This window comes from Macadamia integrifolia, chromosome 6 (genome assembly GCF_013358625.1).
Source record: "Macadamia integrifolia cultivar HAES 741 chromosome 6, SCU_Mint_v3, whole genome shotgun sequence".
NCBI lineage: Eukaryota > Viridiplantae > Streptophyta > Magnoliopsida > Proteales > Proteaceae > Macadamia > Macadamia integrifolia.
In genome coordinates this window covers 9,377,247-9,384,037 of record NC_056562.1, presented here as the reverse complement: position 1 = coordinate 9,384,037, position 6,791 = coordinate 9,377,247, and the positions used below count along the sequence as shown (strand labels likewise).

Below are 6,791 nucleotides of genomic sequence, written 5' to 3'. Positions count from 1 at the left end.
TTTTTTATAAGTTCTTTCTATTCAATTAATGTAAGTACTTTTGTTTTTGATTCAGTCTCTTATTTTTATTGTTTAAGCAATTGAAGTTGTAATTTTCAAATTCTAGTTCTAGGCTTAGTTCTAGGTGACAAGAACAAGCTATGGAGCATGTCTTTCAAGTTCATTTTTTTTTCAGATTTGTTTTCTTTAGCACTAGAAATTTCAGATTTGGTTTATTTCAGATCTGATTTTTAGTACTGGTAGTATCTCAAATCGATCAAGTTTTCAGTTCAAGAGTTGAAGTTCAAGCAAGTAGGCGTCTTCAGTAGTCTTCTCACCCTCTCTCATTCCCTCTTGTGACTACCATTTCTTTCTTAATTTAGGATTTTAATTTCAGTCATTACATTATTGTTTTCCCTTTCCCCCAAGGTTCATGACTAGTGTATGTGTTGGCTTTGCCCCTCCTAGCCATAGAACCATCGTTTTATCATTTTTATTTTAATTGCCTTCCTTTCTCTAAAACTAAGTAGAGTAACCCTTGTAAGAGTAACCCTCTGGTCAAGTAGAGAAGCTCATATTATGATGTATCCCTCGGGCTAAGTAGAGAAACCTACTTGTGAGCGTCTCTCTAGCTTTATCCCCTTTCTTTTATTTTATTTTTATTTCAACATTTTTTTCCTTCATTGCTTTTTAATTGCGTGGGTTATTTATTTTTAGTTATTTATTTATTTAATTTTAATTGTGTGGCTTGCGTATTTAAATTCTTAGATGAAGAATGGTTAGGACATTGTTTTAGATACATATGTTTAGGACGGTAGTTAGAATTAGATCACAACCATTAATCGGTTCACTTTCGCATTATTAGAAAAAGCCAAAAATAAAGTGGCTGCTCTCTCTATGTTCGACCTGTAGCTACACTGATCTGTACGTTTACGGTTACATTTTAAATTTCAAACAAGTTTTTGGCGTCGTTGCTGGGGAGATAGTTCCATGTTATTTTTCGCTTTCTTTTGGTAAATCAGAGTGCTTTGTTTGTTTTGTTTTGTTTTTCTTTTTCTTCTATTGAATTCCTGAGAAGAACAACTTGCAATAATAGTTGTATCAGTGAAGGTCGCCATGCCTCACAGTATGATAAAGACAAGTTTCACCCTGTAGCAATACCTCAAGAATTGATCTGAGAAACCCCAGATCCCTGTCGGTAAACTCCCAAAAAGCCAAAAAAAATTCAAAAAAATCATAAAAAAAAATTTGTTATCCATTCTTTTGTACTTGTCTTACTCTAGTTGTGAGTAATTTTCTGTTGCATGAGTGTTGGGTGGGTACGTAATACTAAGAGTCGGTTAGAAAGAAGAGATCTAACAAGTAGTGACTTTATACATTTGTGCTCTTTAAAACCTTTCAATATGGGAGACCAACATCAAAACCCTTCACCTAAATCTCTGAAAGATAGGTTCTACCCTACTAGAACAACCCAACCTTCCTGTATAGTTCTACCACAAGCTCAGGGCAATAATTTTGAACTCAAATCTCAATACATCACTATGTTGCCCCACTTCCATAGGTTGACCTCTGAGGATGCATACCAATTTCTAAGGGAATTTGAAGAGGTATGTGTTCTAATTAAGATCCAACAGCTTTCTGATGATGTTGTTAAGCTTAGGTTTATCACTTTTGCATTGAAAGACCAAGCTAAGAAGTGGTTGTATGGGTTACCCACAAATTCCATAACCTCATGGAAACAATTTATAGTTATCTTCCTTAAGAAGTTTTTCCCAACTCACAAGACCAATAAGCTTAGAAGTGATATCCTTCAGTTTAGGCAAAAGCTTAATGAGTCATTTTCCAAACTTATGGAGAGATGCAAGGTTCTACTCCAAGAACGCCCTCACCATGGCCTAAACTTATGACATTTATGTCAAATAATTTATGAAGGTATTGATTACCCAACTAAACAAATGATAGAGTCTATGTGCCCTGCAGGATTCACATCCTTTACAGATGAAGGAAAGACATGGGAATTCTTACTTGACTTTGCTGACAAAACCCGTGAGTGGGAATCAACCCAAGAGAGTGAAAGAACCATAGGAGGGAAAGGATATTTTATGGATGGGATAATAGCCAAGGAAGCCCATTTAGATAGCCTAATCAAGAGGATTGAGGCTATTTTTCCTAGAGAACCATCATCAGTCAATTTGGTTAAGATGTGTGCTTGGTGCCAGTCCCCTGGACATGTCATAGAAGAATGCCCCAACACCTCTGGGGGCACTTCTAATGATAGTGTTAATGCTTTATATCAGAATAATCTATATAATAACACCTACAATCCAGGATGGAGAAATCATCCAAATTTCTCCTTGAATCAAGGCAACCAAGTAGGGCCTTTTAATTTCCATAATTAAGGTCAACCTGGACCCCAGAGGCCTCCCTTTGCACAACAATCTTTTCCAAAATACTTTTTTCTAGGCCAAATGTAGGGCCTCAGGCTAGTTTTCCTAGGGCCCCTCTCCTATCATCTTATTAGTAACCTCTTGGGTTTACCAACACTGGAGAAGTAAATAGAATAAGTGACTTAAAAAAAATATGGCCCTCCTCATGACAAACCATCAAAATCTTACGAGGGAACTCATCCAAATTGTCTCAATTATGCATGAGAGGGAGAAGAGAACTTTACCTAGTTAACCAAAGCCTAACCCTAAGCATCATCAGCCTGTTAGCTCACAAGCATCAACTAATGCACCACTGAATGTAGTATAAGGTCAGACCCAATAAGGGCCCTCCAACCAATGTAATGTTGTTTATGCCCTTAGGAGTGGTAGAGAGTACCAACAGAGTGTTTCTAGCTCTTCTCCATCCTTTACTCTTGTTAACTCTCCTTCAGTTGAGGACACAAGTGTATCTCTTATTCCAGGTTCATCTGATGAACCTAAAGATTCTTCTGAAACTAAAGATGATTTGGTTGAGGAAACCAAAAAATATTCTTCTGAAAAGGGTAAATCCCTAACAGTCCTTATGTTCCTCCTGTCTGATTTTCTAATCGCTTGGTAAACAAAAAGAAGACAGCTTCAATAGATAAAATTTTAGAAGTCTTTAAAAATGGTAGAAGTGAATATCCCTATTTTGGATGTCATATCCCAGATCCCCGCCTATGCAAAGGTACTGAAAGATTTGTGTACTCACAAACGTATCACTCGTGTGCCCAAAAAGGCGTTCTTGGCAGGTAACATTAGTTCCATAATTACTCAGCCTATAATAGCCAAGTATAAGGATCCAGGGAGCCCTACCATAGCTTGTGTCATAGGCAATACCTACATTGAGCATGTCTTACTTGACCTTGGCACAAGTGTGAATCTTTTACCTTACCATGTGTATAAGCAACTAGGATTGGGAGAATTGAAAGCCACTGGAACTACTCTTCAGTTGGCAGATAGGTTTGTTAAGATTCCTAAAGGGATGGTTGAGGATGTCTTACTAAAGGTGGAAAAATTTATTTTTCCTATTGATTTCATTATGTTAGATACCAAGCCCTTTTCAACCAAGGATGAGATCTCAATAATTCTAGGAAGACCATACTTGATTACCAGTAATGCATTAATCAATTACTGGAATGGTTTCCTAAGGTTATCTTTTGGCAACTAAACTGTTGTGATTAACATGTTTAGGATAGGCAAGCAAACACATATGAAAGAAGGGATCAATATGCATGAGGAATTTCTAGATTTTTCTAATGATTTAATTACCAACTTTGATATTAATTTTGATTCAGAATTCCAAGAGTGTATGGATGAGTTGGATGATGACAGTGAAACTTTATTTTTTGAAGTTCTAAGTCTTCACACACCTGTGGAGCCCTTGAGCCCCTTTCCAATACCATTCCCAAACCTTCCATAGTTGAGCTCCTTGAGCTAGATCTTAAGGGGTTGCCATCTAATTTGAGGTATGTTTCCTAGGGCCTGACCAGGAAGAGGAGTTACTTAAAGTGTTAAAAGATAATAAGGAATCCGTAGGTTAGACCATGGCTGATATCAAGGGTATAAGCCCTTCTATTGTGCAACATCATATACATCTTATGGAGGATTCCAAACCATCCACAGAACCCTAAAGAAGAGCTATCTCAGTGATGATGGAATCCATTAAGAAAGAGATCCTAAAGTGCTTGGATCATAGAATAATTTATCCTATTTCTGATAGCCAATGGATAAGCCCAGTTCACGTAGTGCCTAAAAAGTCAGGGGTGATTGTAGTTCCTAATGTCAATAATGAACTAATTCTAACCTGTGTCCAATCAAGGTGGAGAGTGTGTATAGACTATAGAAAACTTAATGTGGTAACTTTGAAGGACTACTTCTCATTTCCATTCATTGATAAGATGTTAGAGAGGTTAGCTGGACATGAATACTATTATTTTCTTGATGGATATTTCCGATATAACCAGATCCCAATTGCTTTAGAGGACAAACATAAGACTACTTTTACATGCCCATATTGAACATTTGCTTACAGACTTATGCCCGTTGGGCTTTGCAATGCCCCTACTACGTTCTAACAATGCATGATGAGCATCTTTTCTAACATGGTTGAAAAATTCTTAGAAATATTTATGGATGACTTTTCAATTCATGGGAATTCCTATTTTGAATGTCTTCATCATCTTTCTCTAGTTTTGAAAATGTGTATATCTAAGAATTTGGTTTTGAATAGGGAGAAATGCCATTTTATGGTTAAATCTGGTATTGTCTTAGGCCATGTAATATCCAAGGAGGGAATTAAAGTAGGTAGAGCCAAAGTGGATTTAATTGATAATTTATCACCTCCTCAATCTGTTAAGGACGTCTGGTCTTTTCTAGGGCATGCAAGCTTTTACAGAAGATTTATTAAGAACTTTAGTCAGTTAGCTCGACCTCTCACTTCATTGCTTGTCAAAGATCAAACTTTTGAGTTTCTAAAGAGTGCCTAGAATCCTTCAAACAGCTTAAGGAGTTGACCAATGCACCCATTGTTCAATCACCTATTTGGACTAAATCTTTTGAACTGATGTGTGATGCTTCGAATTTTTCTATAGGAGCAGTTTTAGGTCAAAGGATTAATAAGTTTCTCACTGTCATTTACCATGCTAGTAGAATCTTAAATGATGCACAACTCAATTATACAACCACTGAAAAAAAATCTTTAGCTGTTGTGTTTGCATTAGAAAAGTTTTGGTCTTACTTAGTTGGTTCACATGTGGTGGTGTATATTGATCATTCTTCTCTTAGATACCTAGTTCAGAGGAAGGATGCCAAAGCCCCGTCTCATTAGGTGGGTTTGACTTTTACAATAGTTTGATTTAGAAATTAAGGATAAGAAAGGAGTTGAAAACCTAGTTGCAGACCATTTATCCCAGCTTCCTAATTCCTTAACTGTTGATTTTCCAGTCAACGAAAACTTTCCAAATGAACAGTTATTTATAGTGTCCAGTGAACCATGATTTGCTGACATTGTTAACTTCTTAGTTTCAGGTGTGACTCAGGATCATTGGTCCACCCAAGATAAGTATAGGATTCATTCCCAAATTAAGTATTTTTTCTGAGATGATCCTTATTTGTTTAAGATATGTCTGGATCAGATTATCTGATAATGTGTTTCTGATCATGAGCAGCATTCCATTCTCTCTTTTGGCCGTGATCATGCATGTGGTGGATACTTTGAACCTAAGAAGACTGCCATAAAGGTTCTCTAATGCGGATTTTATTAGCCCACTCTTTTTAGAGATACTTTTGATTTTTGCAAGGCTTGTCTTGCTTGCCAGTCTTTTGGATATATCAATAAGAGGAACATGATGCCCCTCAATCATATTTTGATAATTGAGATCTTTGATGTAAGAGGCATCGATTTTATGGGACCATTCCCTAATTCCTTTGGGAATTTGTACATACTTTTGATCGTTGATTATGTTTCTAAATAGATAGAGTCTATACCTTGTAAATCTAATGACCACAAAGTGGTGGTCCAGTTTCTCAAAGAAAATATTTTTTCCTGCTTTAGTGTACCACGTGCAATAATTAGTGATAGGGGTACTCATTTTTGTAATTGGCCTTTTGAGGCCTTAATGAAAATGTATGGGATCACCCATAAGTTATCTACCCCTTATCATCCCCAAATTAGTGGCTAAGTGGAGGTGTCTAATAGGTAGATCAAACAAATCTTGAAGAAAACTGTTAATCCCAACCATAAGGATTAGTCCCTTAGGCTCATTGATGCCTTGTGGGCCCATTAGACTGCATTTAAGACCGACCTTGGTCAGTCTCCCTACCGTTTGGTGTATAGAAAAACCTATCACTTACCTGTTGAGTTGGAGCACAAGGCCTTTTGGGCCATCAAGAAGCTCAATTTTGATTTGTCTGATACGAGAATTCATCGTAGGCTCCAACTTTCTGAGTTGGAGGAATTTAGGAATGATGCTTATAAAAATTCTAGGATTTACAAGGAAAAGACCAAAGCCTTCCATGATAAGCACATTATGTGTAAATCTTTTACAATTAGTGATAAGATCTTATTATACAACTCTCGATTGCATCTTTTCCCTGGTAAGCTTAGATCCCGATGAGATGACCCGTTTATTGTTCATAATATATATCTCCATGGGGCTGTGGAGATTCTGAATCTAGGAATAAGGGTAATTTCAAAGGTTAATGGTCAGCGTTTGAAATTATTCCTCGAGTTTCCTACTACTGGTAGTGAAGAGGTCATGGATCTCTATGAACCTCTTTACACTGATGACTAACTTTTAATCAGGTATGACCCCCTTGCATTGTTTTGGATTTTAATTCTTTCTA

At 36.7% G+C, this 6,791-nt stretch overlaps 1 non-coding gene across 1 annotated transcript; it reads right to left on the bottom strand.

Annotated features, from left to right (window-relative positions):
• Positions 1–1,769: 1,769 nt before the first annotated feature.
• Positions 1,770–1,876, bottom strand: LOC122082948. Its single transcript, XR_006141484.1, has one exon. It is a non-coding gene; the product is annotated as a small nucleolar RNA R71 (small nucleolar RNA).
• Positions 1,877–6,791: the final 4,915 nt, after the last annotated feature.